The sequence below is a fragment of the Coregonus lavaretus genome (genome assembly GCF_964263955.1).
Source record: "Coregonus lavaretus genome assembly, chromosome: 33".
Classification (NCBI taxonomy): Eukaryota; Metazoa; Chordata; class Actinopteri; order Salmoniformes; family Salmonidae; genus Coregonus; species Coregonus lavaretus.
In genome coordinates this window covers 30025851-30041889 of record NC_140020.1, presented here as the reverse complement: position 1 = coordinate 30041889, position 16039 = coordinate 30025851, and positions in this window count along the sequence as shown.

Genomic DNA, 16039 nt, shown 5'->3' with positions numbered 1-16039 from the left:
AAAAGCTTGTTTTAACTCAACAAAGCAATAAAGGATTGCCTTTGTTTTTGTTTGTTTGTTTGTCAATTAGGGTGTGCAGGGTGAATACGTAGTCTGTCGTACGGTAATTTGGTAAAAAGCCAATTTGACATTTGCTCAGTACATTGTTTTCACTGAGGAAATGTACGAGTCTACTGTTAATGATAATGCAGAGGATTTTCCCAAGGTTGCTATTGATGCATATCCAATGGTAGTTATTGGGGTCAAATTTGTTTCCACTTTTGTGCATTGAGGTGATCAGTCCTTCGTTCCATATATTGGTGAAAAGGCCAGAGCTGAGGATGATGTTAAAGAGTTTAAGTAAAGCCAATTGGAATTTGTGGGCTGTATATTCTATAATTTCATTTCAGATACTCCACAGGCCTTTTTGGGTTGGAGTGTTTGTCATTTTTCCTGTAGTTCATTCAATGTAATTGGAGAATCCAGTGGTTCCTGGTAGTCAATAAATAGCTGATTCCAAGATTTGCAATTTATCATGTATATGTTTTTGCTGTTTGTTCTTTGTTATAGAGACAAAAAGATTGGAGAAGTGATTTATCCATACATCTCCGTTTTCGATAGATAACTCTTCGTGTTGTTGTTTGTTTAGTGTGTTCCAATTTTCCCAGAAGTGGTTGGATTCTATGGATTCTTCAATTACATTGAGATGATTTCTGATGTGCTGTTCCTTCTTTTTCCATAGTGTAATTCTGTATTGTTTTAGTGATTCACCATAGTGAAGGCGTAGACTCAGGTTTTATGGGTCTCTATGTTTTTGGTTGGATAGGTTTCTCAATTTCTTTCTTAGGTTTTTGCATTCTTCATCAAACCTTTTGTCATTGTTTTTAATTTTGTTAGGTTGTCTGCTGTTTAGGCTTTATACTGCCAAGTTTACACCATCACTATTACAGTGACATTTTTTATCCAGGAAGTTATCTAAAAGGAATTGAATTTGTTGTTGCCTAATTGTTTTTTGGTAGGCGTCTACACTACTTTCCTTCCATCTATAGCATTTCTTAATATTGTGCAATTCCTTTGGCTTTGATGCCTCATGATTGAGTATTGCTCTGTTCAAGTAGACTGTGATTTTGCTGTGATCTGATAGGGGTGTCAGACTGTGAACGGTCTGAGAGACTCTGGGTTGAGGTCAGTGATAAAGTAACTTACAGTACTACTGCCAAGGGATGAGCTGTAGGTGTACCTACCATAGGAGCCTCCATTGACTATGTACAGACCCAGCGTGCGACAGAGCTGCAGGAGTTGTGACCCGTTTTTGCTGGTTGTTTTGCCATAGTTGTGTCTAGGGGGCCATATTTGGGAGCAAATACTGTCACCTCCAGGTAGGTGTTTGTCCCCCTGTGTGCTGAGAGTGTCAGGTTCTTGTCCAGTTCTGGCATTTAAGTCACCACAGACAAGTAAATGTCCCTGGGCCTGAAAATGGTTGATCTCCCCCTCTAGGATGGAGAAGCTGTCATCGATATAAGTAGCACCAGTGGCGATTTTAGCATGTAAATCTTGGTGGGGCAAACCATTTTTTTGTGTGGTATGATGCATGCCAGCAAAGCAACTACACAACACAACACAACACTAAACAATACTTTAATTGCACTATAACGGTGACAAACGGTGCCCACAAACTGTTAGGGCCTATATAAAGCTGTCCCAAAAGCAGAGTCCCAACAGCAGTCCCATCACCTTAACAATGCTACACCTGGCTATCAGCGGAGCCTTGTCTGGCAGCGAAACAGTTAATTCAGTCTTATTTACTGCCTTAAAAAAAATCATAGCTGATGTGGCTGACTTGCTTACACAAATGTGGTTTCTGCTGACAATTGAGATGTACAAACTATGGCATAAGGGGACGACAAGCAGATAAGAGGCAATCCGTAATTTCGATTAAGACATTAATGAGCGAGCTAGGACGTATGTAGTCAATATAACTATTTGTTCAGCACTTTTTAAATGTACAGCGACAGAATTCAGAATATGGGCAGTTCTTACAGTGTTCTTCCTGTACACCAAGTCAGAACCGTAGGATAAATAAAGGGGGCATATAAGCAGAAAATGAAAGCTCTTACAATATTCGATGATTACATTTCTCTAAAACAGGTTATAGACTACTTTTATTTATTTTTTTATTTCACCTTTATTTAACCAGGTAAGCCAGTTGAGAACAGGTTCTCATTTACAACTGCGACCTGGCCAAGATAAAGCATAGTAGTGCAATAAAAAAATAAAACAACACAGAGTTACATATGGGGTAAAAAACATAAAGTCAGAAATACAACAGAAAATATATATACAGTGTGTGCAAATGTAGCAAGTTATGGAGGTAAGGCAATAAATAGGCTATAGTGCAGAATAATTACAATAGTATTAACACTGGAATGCTAGATGTGCAAGAGATTATGTGCAAATAGAGATACTGGGGTGCAAAAGAGCAAAATAAATAACAATATAGGGATGAGGTAGTTGGGTGGGCTAATTTCAGATGGGCTGTGTACAGGTGCAGTGATTGGTAAGGTGCTCTGACAACTGATGCTTAAAGTTATTAAGGGAGATAAGAGTCTCCAGCTTCAGAGATTTTTGCAATTCGTTCCAGTCATTGGCAGCAGAGAACTGGAAGGAATGGCGGCCAAAGGAGGTGTTGGCTTTGGGAATGACCAGTGAGATATACCTGCTGGAGCGCAGACTACGGGTGGGTGCTGCTATGGTGACCAATGAGCTAAGATAAGGCGGGGATTTGCCTAGCAGTGATTTATAGATGGCCTGGAGCCAGTGGGTTTGACGACGAACATGTAGTGAGGACCAGCCAACAAGAGCGTACAGGTCACAGTGGTGGGTAGTGTATGGGGCTTTGGAGACAAAACGGATGGCACTGTGATAGACTACATCCAATTTGCTGAGTAGAGTGTTGGAGGCTATTTTGTAAATGACATCGCCGAAGTCAAGGATCGGTAGGATAGTCAGTTTTACGAGGGCATGTTTGGCAGCATGAGTGAAGGAGGCTTTGTTGCGAAATAGGAAGCCGATTCTAGATTTAACTTTGGATTGGAGATTCTTTATGAGAGTCTGGAAGTTGAGTTTACAGTCTAACCAGACACCTAGGTATTTGTAGTTGTCCACATACTCTAGGTCAGACCCGTCGAGAGTGGTGATTCTAGTCGGGTGGGCGGGTGCCAGCAGCGTTCGATTGAAAAGCATGCATTTAGTTTTACTAGTGTTTAAGAGCAGTTGGAGGCTACTGAAGGATTGTTGTATGGCATTGAAGCTCATTTGGAGGTTTGTTAACACAGTGTCCAATGAAGGGCCAGATGTATACAAAATGGTGTCGTCTGCGTAGAGGTGGATCTGAGAGTCACCAGCAGCAAGAGCGACATCATTGATATACACGGAGAAAAGTGTCGGCCCAAGAAGGTCACCAAGCAGTATCCCAATTTAGGTCACCAAGCAGTACAAACTCTGAGGATAAATGGGGGGAAATCAATTCACATATGGTGTCCAGGGCACAGCTGGGGGCTGAGGGGGGTCTGTAGCAAGCGGCAACAGTGAGAGACTTATTTCTGGAAAGGTGGATTTTTAGAAGTAGAAGCTCAAACTGTTTGGGCACAGACCTGGATAGTATGATAGAGCTCTGCAGGCTATCTCTACAGTAGATTGCAACTCCACCCCCTTTGGCAGTTCTATCTAGACGGAAAATGTTATAGTTGGGGATGGAAATTTCAGAATTTTTGGTGGCCTTCCTGAGCCAGGATTCAGACACTGCTAGAACATCAGGGTTGGCAGAGTGTGCTAACGCAGTGAATAACTCAAACTTAGGAAGTAGACTTCTGATATTTATGTGCAAGAAACCAAGACTTTTGCGATTACAGAAGTCATCAAATGATAGCGCCTGGGGAGTAGGAGTGATACTGAGGGCTGCAGGGCCTGGGTTAGCCTCTACATCACCAGAGGAACAGAGGAGGACTAGAATAAGGATACGGCTAAAGGCTTTAAGAACTGGTCTTCTAGTGCGTTGGGTACATAGAATAAAGGGGGCAGATTTCCGGGTGTTATAGAAAAGATTCAGGGCATTATGTACAGACAAGGATATGGAAGGATATGAGTAAAGTGGAGGTAACCCTAAGCGTTGGGTAACAATGAAAGAGATAGCATCGCTAGAGTCATCAATTGAGTCGGTCTCCGCGTGTATAGGGGGAGGTGCAAAGGAGCTATCTAAGGCAGGTTTAGCTAGGCTGGGGGGTCTACAGTGATATAGTACAATTAGAAATAACCGAAACAACAATAAACTAACCATGTTTGGGCTGAGGCTAAACATAAACAGGATGTAGTACCGTAAAAAGGAACAGTCCAGCAGATATCAGCTGTATAGCTGAGTTATCATAAGGTCCGGTGGTGAAGCACTAGTAAGAGGCCACGGCTAGCGTGTGCTAGCGGGCCAGGGCTAGCAGATGGATGGAATCTTCGTGGTTAACGTCGTAACCACATCAGACGATTTCGTCGGCAGACCAGTCATGTAGGATCGGCGGGGCTCCGTGTCAACACTAGGTGGTCCCGTCCGGTTGACAGAGAGGTAGATAGCCGGGAGATGGGCGATGGGCCTAGCTCAGGATGATTAGCCAGACCACAGCGTCCGTTTTGTTGTAGCTGGCTGGTGGTAGCTAGCTGGTAGCGATGAATCCGGAGTTAAAGGTCCAGTGATTCAGTGATTCCGGCGGAAAAACTGATATGTTCTGGGTCGATAACGCGCTGTGCAGACTGGCCGAATATCCGGTGATCAATGTCCAGTGATTAAAATTAATCCCGCGGGAAAAATATCCAATGTTCTGGGTGAAACACCACTAGCTGTGGCTAATAGCAAGTAGCTAGTTCAGTAGCTAGTTCAGTTTAGTGAGTAAGAGGCCACGGCTAGCGTGTGCTAGCGGGCCAGGGCTAGCAGATGGATGGAATCTTCGTGGTTAACGTCGTAACCACATCAGACGATTTCGTCGGCAGACCAGTCGTGTCAACACTAGGTGGTCCCGTCCGGGGGGGCTCCGTGTCAACACTAGGTGGTCCCGTCCGGTTGACAGAGAGGTAGATAGCCGGGAGATGGGTGATGGGCCTAGCTCAGGATGATTAGCCAGACCACAGCGTCCGTTTTGTTGTAGCTTGCTGGTGGTAGCTAGCTGGTAGCGATGAATCCGGAGTTAAAGGTCCAGTGATTCAGTGATTCCGGCGGAAAAACTGATATGTTCTGGGTCGATAACGCGCTGTGCAGACTGGCCGAACATCCGGTGATCAATGTCCAGTGATTAAAATTAATCCCGCAGAAAAAAATCCAATGTTCTGGGTGAAACACCGCTAGCTGTGGCTAATAGCAAATAGCAAGTAGCTAGTTAGCTGGCTAGCTAGTTTCAACTGGAGATTCTAGATTCTAGATAAAGGTAAGTCAATAATAGAATCCGTTCCACATTGAGTGAGGCGGGTTGCAGGAAAGTATATCTTGTAGAAGGATGAAAAGTCTGATAGGGAAATATGTACGAAAAAATAGGGTATTTACAGGCTATTTACAGACAGACGATAAAAACACAACTGCACTACTACGCCATCTTGGAATGCATCATTCAACTACATGTGCTCTACCAAGTCAGAACAGTAGGCAAAATTAAGAGGGGAAAATAGACCAAATTATTAGGGTGAGGCACATGGGCTACTAACAGCTTACTACACAACATACACCTAGTATTACTTTCTTAGCTACAGTATACATATCTCCCTGACATATTACATAATTCATGCAGCAATATACAATACATTTTTGGACTCACCTTGTTGTTCTGTGCTCCCTTGAACAGGAAGGTGGCTCGGCGGTCCTTCGTGGGCAAATGTTGTCATCAAACTTTGTCATCAAAGTCTGGCGTTCTCTGGATTTATGGTGCTTTCAAGACAACTGGGAACTCGGAAGAAAACAAGGTCGAATCATGATGAGGTCAGTGAACTTCAGGTCGTAGCTCTAGAAAGAGGCCCGAGTTCCCAACTTACAATTCCAAGTTGGATGACTGTTCAAAACGTATTTTCCCAGTCGGAGCTAGTTTTTTCCCGAGTTCCCAGTTGTCTTGAACTCGCAGAAGTCAGATTTCCCAGTTCCGAGTTAACAGTTGTTTTGAGCAGGGCAGAAATCATGCTGGATTGACAGCATGGCCAATGTTGAATGTTTATAAGTTTAAGCTTGGAAAAGAGACCCTTAAACCCAGACTTGGGACCACACAGCCACTCCACTGAATAGCAGGCTAGTGATTGCTTTGCAATGCTTGCAGTTAGCCACTGATTCCTTTCAAACCACTCATTGTTGAATTTGCGATTTCCAACTTGTTGTGTAATATTTATTTCCAATGGCTGATGGGTTTTATCTATCATTTCTCTTCATTATTTCTTTTCATATAACAAGGATTAAAAATAATTTGCAAGTAGATTCTCGACTTGGATTCTGATGGCGCGGGATAAGATGGCTGCCCTTTTACAGCCCTCTAACCAATTGTACTATTATGTGTGTTTTTTCACGTTATTTGTAATTTATTCTGTACGTAACGTTTCTGCCATCGTCTCTTATAACCAAAAAGAGCTTCTGGATATCAGGACAGCGATTACTCACCTCGTATTGGACAAAGATTTTTTTTTCAACGAGTCGGGCGCGAAGGAAATCCTACAGACACCCGACAAGGCCCAAATCCCTGTCATTCGCAGGAGAAAGAGACGGAGATATCGTGGACGTAGGTCGGGTTGCCTTGTAAGGATCCGACGGCGAGCGAGTAAACTGCCTCTTCCATCAATCCTATTAGCCAATGTTCAATCATTTGAAAATAAATTAGATGACCTAATATTACGGTTATCCTACCAACGGGACATTAAAAACTGTAATATCTTATGTTTCACAGAGTCGTGGCTGAACGACGACATGGACAACATACAGCTGACGGGATATACGCTACATCGGCAGGATAGAACGGCTGACTCCAGTAAGACAAGGAGTGGCGGTCTGTGTATATTTGTAAACAACAGCTGGTGCACAAAATCAAATACTAAGGAAGTCTCGAGGTTTTGCTCGCCTGAGGTGGAGTATCTAATGATAAGCTGTAGACCACACGATTTACCAATTTTTATAGCTGTCTATTTACCACCACAAACCAATGCTGGCATTAAGATTGCACTCAATGAGCTGTATAAGGCCATAACTAAACAGGAAAACGCTCATCCAGAGGCAGCACTCCTAGTGGCCGGAGACTTTAATGCAGGGAAACTTACATCCGTTCTACCTAATTTCTACCAGCATGTTAAATGTGCAACCAGAAGAAGAAAAACTCTAGACCACCTGTACTCCACACACAGAGACGCATACAAAGCTCTCCCTCGCCCTCCATTTGGCAAATCTGACCATAACTCTATCCTCCTGATTCCTGCTTATAAGCAAAAACTAAAGCAGGAAGCACCAGTGACTCGGTTAATAGAAAAGTGGTCAGATGACGCAGATGCTAAGCTACAGGACTGTTTTGCTAGCACAGACTGGAACATGTTCCGGGATTCTTCAGATAGCATTGAGGAGTACACCACATCAGTCACTGGCTTCATCATTAAGTGCATCAATGACGTCGTCCCCACAGTGACCGTACGTACATACCCCAACCAGAAGCCATGGATTACAGGCAACATCCGCACTGAGCTAAAGGGTAGAGCTGCCGCTTTCAAGGAGTGGGACTCTAAACCAGACGCTTATAAGAAATCCTGCTATGCCCTCAGACGAACCATCAAACAGGCAAAGAGTCAATACAGGACTAAGATTGAATCATACTACACCGGCTCTGACGCTCGTCGGATGTGGCAGGGCTTGAAAACTATTACAGACTACAAAGGGAAGCACACCCGGGAGCTGCCCAGTGACACAAGCCTACCAGACGAGGTAAACCACTTCTATGCTTGCTTCGAGGCAAGCAATACTGAAGCATGCATGAGAGCACCAGCTGTTCCGGATGACTAGGTGATCACGCTCTCCGTAGCCGATGTGAGTAAGACTTTTAAGCAGGTCAACATTCACAAGGCTGCAGTGCCAGACGAATTACCAGGACGTATACTCCGAGCATGTGCTGACCAACTGGCAAGTGTCTTCACTGACATTTTCAACATGTCCCTGACTGAGTCTGTAATACCAACATGTTTCAAGCAGACCACCTGCCTAAGATAACCTGCCTAAATGACTACCGACCCGTAGCACTGACGTCTGTAGCCATGAAGTGCTTTGAAAGGCTGGTCATTGCTCACATCAACACCATTATCCCAGAAACCCTAGACCCACTCCAATTTGCATACCGCCCCAACAGATCCACAGATGATGCAATCTCTATTGCACTCCACACTGCCCTTTCCCACCTGGACAAGAGGAACACCTACGTGAGAATGCTATTAATTGAGTACAGCTCAGCGTTCAACACCATAGTGCCCTCAAAGCTCATCACTAAGCTGAGGATCCTGGGACTAAACACCTCCTTCTGCAACTGGATCAAGGACTTCCTGACGGGCCGCCCCCAGGTGGTAATGGTAGGTAATAACACATCTGCCACGCTGATCCTCAACACGGCGGCCCCTCAGGGGTGCGTGCTCCGTCCCCTCCAGTACTCCCTGTTCATCCATGACTGCATGGCCAGGCACGACTCTAACACCATCATTAAGTTTGCCGACGACACAACAGTGGTAGACCTAATCACAGACAACGATGAGACAGCCTATAGGGAGGAGGTCAGTGACCTGGTAGTGTGGTGCCAGGATAACAACCTCTCCCTCAACGTGACCAAGACAAAGGAGATGATTGTGGTCTACAGGAAAAAAATAAAGAGGATTGAGCACGCCCCCATTCTCATCGACGGGGCTGTAGTGGAACAGGTTGAGATCTTCAAGTTCCTTGGAGTCCACATCACCAATGAACTATCATGGTCCAAACACACCAAGACAGTTGTGAAGAGGGCATGACAAAGCCTATTCTACCTCAGGAGACTGAAAAGATTTGGCATGGGTCCTCAGATCCTCAAAAAATAATACAGCTGCACCATCGAGTGAATCCTGACTGGTTTCATCACCGCCTGGTATGGCAACTGCTCAGCCTCCAACCGCAAGGCACTGCAGAGGGTAGTGCGTACAGCCCAGTACATCACTGGGGCCAAGCTTCCTGCCATCCAGGACCTCTATACCAGGCGGTGTCAGAGGAAGGCCCTCAAAATTGTCAAAGACTCCAGCCACCCTATTCATAGACTGTTCTCTCTGCTACCGCATGGCAAGCGGTACCGGAGCGCCAAATCTAGGTCCAAAAGGCTTCTCAACAGCTTCTACCCCCAAGCCATAAGACTCCTGAACAGCTAATCATGGCTACCAGGACTATTTGCACTGCCCCCCCACCCCCACCCCCACCCCATCTTTTTACGCTGCTGCTACTCTGTTAATTATTTATGCATAGTCACTTTAACTCTACCCACATGTACATATTACCTCAACTACCTCAACTAGCCGGTGCCCCCGCATATTGACTCTGCACCGGTATCCCCCTGTGTATAGCCTCCCTACTGTTATTTTATTTTACTTCTGCTCTTTTTTTCTCAACACTTTTTAGTTGTTGTTTTATTTTACTTTTTTATAAAAAAATAAATGCAATGTTGTTTAAGGGCTGTAAGTAAGCATTTCACGGTAATGTCTACACCTTTTGTATTCGGCGCATGTGGCAAATAAAATGTGATTTGATTTGATTTGACTTGATTCATGATGATGACTGATAGCTAAGATTTTGAAAGTATGATGTTGACGTGATCAGTCCAATCAAAGCTACAGTAGATATAACATGATTTGACGTCATTTTATCTGTGGCCATCTGTGGATGGGCACTTCTAATGTAACTATATGGCAGCACCCAAGGGGCTTGCATTTTCAAGTTCTACCCTTAGATTTTGCGGTGACGTAGTGTCCTCATGAGTGACAGAACACTGAGCCAATCACGGTGCAACTAGAGAACATTACCAACCCCTACGCTGCGTATTTTCCGCTGGCTGCCCCACCACCACAGAAGGCACTGAGCTAGGCTGAAAGACCTGCATTTTGGAGCTGCCTTACTCAAGAAAGCAAAAAAGAGACCATGTTTGAATGCAGATTTATTAACTCAATTATTTGTTATAAATTTTTTCATTGTTTGCAAACTGATATGTGACACGGATTAATGCCAAAATAACATGCAAAACAGGCAACCCCCCATGTACAGTCGTGGTCAAGTATTGGTCTTCACAAAGTTTGCTGCTTCAGTGATTTTAGATATTTTTGTCAGATGTTACTATGGTATACTGAAGTATAATTACAAGCATTCCATAAGTGTCAAAGGCTTTTATTGACAATTACATTAAGTTTATGCAGTGTTGACCCATCTTTTTCAAGACCTCTGCAATCCTCCCTGGCATGCTGCCAATTAACTTCCGGGCCACATCCTGACTAATGGCAGCCCATTCTTGCATAATCAATGCTTGGAGTTTGTCAGAATTTGTGGGTTTTTGTTTGTCCACCCGCCTCTTGAGGATTGACCACAAGTTCTATATGGGATTAAGGTCTGGGGAGTTTCCTGGTCATGGACACAAAATGTCGATGTTTTGTTCCCCGAGCCACTTAGTTATCACTTTTGCCTAATGCAAGGTGCTCCATTATGCTGGAAAAGGCATTGGTCGTCACCAAACTGTTCCTGGATGGTTGGGAGAAGTTGCTCTCTGAGGATATGTTGGTACCATTCTTTATTCATGGCTGTGTTCTTAGGCAAAATTGTGAGTGAGCCCACTCCCTTAGCTGAGAAGCAACCCCACACATGAATGGTCTCAGGATGCTTTACTGTGTTTTCCGGATGCCCCGAACAATAAGAAAGGGAATTCATCAGATAAAATGACTTTACCCCAGTCCTCAGCAGTCCAATCCCTGTAAATTTGGAAGAATATCAGTCTGTCCCTGATGTTTAATCCTGGAGAGAAGTGGCTTCTTTGTTGCCCTTCTTGACACCAGGCCATCCTCCAAAAGTCTTCACCTCACTGTGCGTGCAGATGCACTCACACCTGCCTGCTGCCATTCCTGAGCAAGCTCTGCACTGGTGGTGCCCCGATCCCGCAGCTGAATCAACGTTAGGAGACGGTCCTGGTGCTTGCTGGACTTTTTTGGGCATCCTGACGCCTTCTTCACAACAATTGAACCTCTCTCCTTGAAGTTCTTGATGATCCGATAAATGGTTGATTTAGGTGCAATCTTACTAGCAGCAATATCCTTGCCTGTGAAGCCCTTTTTGTGCAAAGCAATGATGACGGCACGTGTTTCCTTGCAGGTAACCATGGTTAACAGAGGATGAACAATGATTTCAAGCACCACCCTCCTTATAAAGCTTCCAGTCTGTTATTCTAACTCAATCAGCATGACAGAGTGATCTCCAGCCTTGTCCTCGTCAACACTCTCACCTGTGTTAACGAGAGAATCACTGACATGATGGCAGCTGGTCCTTTTGTGGCAGGACTGAAATGTAGTGGAAATGTTTTTGGGGGATTAAGTTCATTTTCATGGCAAAGAGGGACTTTGCAATTAATTGCAATTCATCTGATCACTCTTCATGAAATTCTGGAGAATATGCAAAATGCCATCATCAAAACTGAGGCAGCAGACTTTGTGAAAGTTAGTGTTTGTGTCATTCTCAAAACATTTGACCACGACTGTACAATGTTCCTGTTTTGACTAATTTTAACAGCTCTCTCTCTCTCTCTCTCTCTCTCTCTCTCTCTCTCTCTCTCTCTCTCTCTCTCTCTCTCTCTCTCTCTCTCTCTCTCTCTCTCTCTCTCTCTCTCTCTCTCTCTCTCTCTCTCTCTCTCTCTCTCTCTCTCCTCTCTCTCTCTCTCATCATCATCATCATCGATGGAGGGCAAAATGAATGTAGCCTATGTTGATGGAGATGAACTTGTCACCCCTGACTTAACTGTTTTATGTACTCAAACATGTTCTCAGAGCAGAAATGATTATAATTGGTTTCGTCAGGTCCCCAATGAAAATGGAGAGGAGGCTAGAATACCAAACTGAGAGCAGGCGGGGAGTAGACCAGTGGCGGCTCCTGAAAAAATTCTCAGGGGGGGCAATTTTTCTGATGATTTAGGTGACCTACACACATTTTTTAAAAGATATGTCCAGCAACAACATGAAGACAGGGGCAGCATATAAGTCAATACCAGAAGCATTTATTGACTGATCTCAAAAGTGTTGGCTTACAAAATCAAAATAAGTTATCACAGTAAAAATAATCAAGGGTGTTCTTTCACATTCCTCAACACTGCATAAACAATATGCATTTCCATAAACAAATGAAATATCAGCTGAAAATACAGCATCTTGGTATTTGTTCAGATTGCAGGATCAACAAGAGCTTTTACCACATTTTTTGCCTCATGGTTGAATTGGAAATATGTGCACCTGAGCATAATTCACAACAAGTAAGCAGGAGCTTTTGATAGAGGCTACTGAAAACATTGATGCAAGTTATTGGTAATAAGACATTTTTATAGACTTCCATATTCTGCCCTCTTGTATAGATTTGTGAAAATGAACAGTGATAGACATTTTGCCTGAAAACAGAATTTGAAAGTAATTTCTAGAAATGGTAAACACAGCTATCTGTATGGCTTTGTAAAAATGAACAACCATATTCTGGCCAATTGTATAGATTTGTAAATATGAACAACCATATTCTGGCCAATTGTATAGATTTGTAAAAATTAACATGAACAGATATTTTTTTTTTTTACTTTTTTTTAAATGAAAAATAACTATTTTAAACAACATCAACTGTGAACTGATTTGGGCGTGTGTGTGTTAAAGAGACAGACAGGGAGGGACAAAGAGAGAGAGAGGCTACATTACTTGTACTGAAACTGTTCTCTTCTCTGTTTCAATACAGCAAAGCGTTCAATGACTTTCTCATTGAAATCAGGCATGCTGAGGACTAGTTCCCTCTCCATGGAAAGCATGGCCAGTGCATTCAGACTTTCCTGGCCCATTGAATTTAGCAGGAATGTCTTAACTCGTGTCAAAGTTGAGAAACATCTCTCAACTTCAGCTGTTGTCATGGGAGTAGTTATGAGGATGTTCAACAGAGTCACAGTCTCAGAGAACGTATCCTGGAGGTTGTAGCTCATGAGAACCTGGTACAGTGCCAGTGCACCACAGCATCCCTTGAATTCAGGATTCTCATAGATCAGAGATAGTTCTGTCTTGAGCTTTGCCTTGCTCAGCATGGGGTATGCATTCACAGTGGCATTCAGAGCCTCATCAGGAAATGAATGGCAGTACCTTTCAAACATGTCTGCTTGCAGTAAGGTAGCACTCACAAGGTGGCCAGAGAAAGAGAACCTTTCTTTGGTGTGATCCAGGATGGTGTTGCAGACCTCTTCAGACAGCCTCTGCTTCTCCTCTTCTCTCAAAGCTGTTCTGGGTCTTTTGGCTCCTGTTGCTTCTTGCAGCTGCTGTTGAGAGGAGTCCCTGAAGGCAAACAGACCAATGTGTTTGTTGGCTTTGTACAGTATTGTTGTCTATGTGATGCACAGGTATATGCAATGTATCCATGTATAGTACAAATACTTCAGTTCCACTTAAAATGGGCAGGGATGCATAAAGTCTTTAGTGTTTAAGTTAGCCTTTGTGTCTCACATAGCCTGGATGTTCAGCACAGTATACAGTGGTGCTCATAAGCTTATGATCCCATGCTAAAGTTGACTAAAAAGAGGAATAAAAAATAAAAGAAAATTGGTGTCCTTAAAGGTTGGATTTTCCAACTTTTTTAATTAAGTCATTAAGATCAATTTCCAAAAGATGATTTTTTTATTTTTTTATTCCTCTTTTTAGTCAACTTTAGAATGTGTTCATACACTTATGAGCACCACTGTACAGTACACATAGTATATAAAATAAGCTAGATTACACCACTGGCCATATATAATGAGAATAATGTAATTTCAAACACAAATGCAGTCTCCTTTCATGCATACATTTTCAAATAAAGCTCTGCTTTGAGAAAGATCGAATGATATTGTTTAATCTTACCTTATGGCATGCACACTGCTTGTTAAGCTGTCGAGGGCACGTTTGATAAAGACAGCATCGATGTCCTTCTTCTGTAGCTTCTGGTACAGAATGTCGACGTGGGGCATGATTTTGTGAAAAAGCCGCAGGAAAAAAATAAAATCTTCATCATGTAGCATCCTCACGTAGCCAGATGCCTCTCTCACGGTGGGCTGGTAGCAGAAAACTGCATTAGCTACATCGCAGCCTGCTAGCCAGATTTTTCGTTCATACCAATTTTTGGAAAATCCTCGGGTGTAGGACTTTCCCCCTTTAGTAGAAACCTGTTGAATTATTAAATTTGGTCTGGGAGGTCCTAATTGTTTCGTTGCCAATTTATCTTGATTTGTTCGCCGACAAAAAGGAACTTCTTTCAAAGAGACAATCGAGTTGCACTGAAGGCTAGCCATTTTGACAGTAGTAGTGAATTGATTGATGAGGCTACCCGCTCTTTTCTTAGTTACGTTCATGGTTATGTTACGTATGACGAAAACGCGTAAGTGCAAGCCCTCAGAAACCCATAGAGATTGTATTGAAAGCTCTGATATTTGAAAAAAATTGATTTTACATTAGAGGCTATGAGAGACATCTGGGCGATTTTCAACCTGACTGAAATCGCCCCAAAACGGGCGGGGACATTTGAAGCACGACTTTAGCCTGATTGGACATTTAGTGGCAGATCAGACGTCTAGATTAGAACACTGATAACTACTGTTGCCGTGCCGTGATATAATTGATTAGAAAAAAAATCCCTTTCTTTTCCCGTTTGGCAGTGCGTCGCCCATATCGCCCTAATGAACACACCGCCCCTGGAGTAGACGTGTCATGTGACTGTATTCTGAAAAAATCTGTGTGAGCAGCAAGAAAGCAAAACAAGGTACGTTGAATATAATAATATGCCATTTAGCAGACACTCTTATCCAAAGCGACTTACTTGCAAAAGTATTCATCCCCTTGGCATTTTCACTATTTTGTTGCATTAGAACCTGTAATTTAAATGGATTTTTATTTGGATTTCTTGTAATGGACACACACAAAATTGGTGAAGTGAAATGAAAAAAATAACTTGTTTCAAATAATTCTAAAAAATAAATAACGGAAAAGTGGTGCGTGCATATGTATTCACCCCCTTTGCTATGAAGCCCCAAAATAAGATCTGGTGCAACCAATTACCTTCAGAAGTCACATAATTAGTTAAATAAAGTCCACCTGTGTGCAATCTAAGTGTCACATGATCTGTCACATGATCTCAGTATATATACACCTGTTCTGAAAGGCCACAGAGTCTGCAACACCACTAAGCAAGGGGCACCACCAAGCAAGGGGCACCATGAAGATAAAGGAGCTCTCCAAACAGGTCAGGGACAAAGTTGAGGAGAAGTACAGATCAGGGTTGGGTTCTAAAAAAATATCAGAAACTTTGAACATCCCACGGAGCACCATTAAATAAATTATAAAAAAATCAAAAGAATATGGCACCACAACAAACCAAGAGAGGGCCGCCCACCAAAACTCACAGACCAGGCAAGGAGGGCATTAATCAGAGAGGCAACAAAGAGACCAAAGATAACCCTGAAGGAGCTGCAAAGCTCCACAGCCGGAGATTGGAGTATCTGTCCATAGGACCACTTTAAGCCATACACTCCACAGAGCTGAGCTTTACGGAAGAGTGGCCAGAAAAAAGCCATTGCTTAAAGAAGAAAATAACACCCTCCCCACAGTGAAGCATGGTGGTAGCAGCATCATGCTGTGGGGATGGTTTTCATCGGCAGGGACTGGGAAACTGGTCAGAATTGAAGGAATGATGGATGCCGCTAAATAAAGGGAAATTCTTCAGGGAAACCTGTTTCAGTCTTCCAGAGATTTGAGACTGGGACAGAGGTTC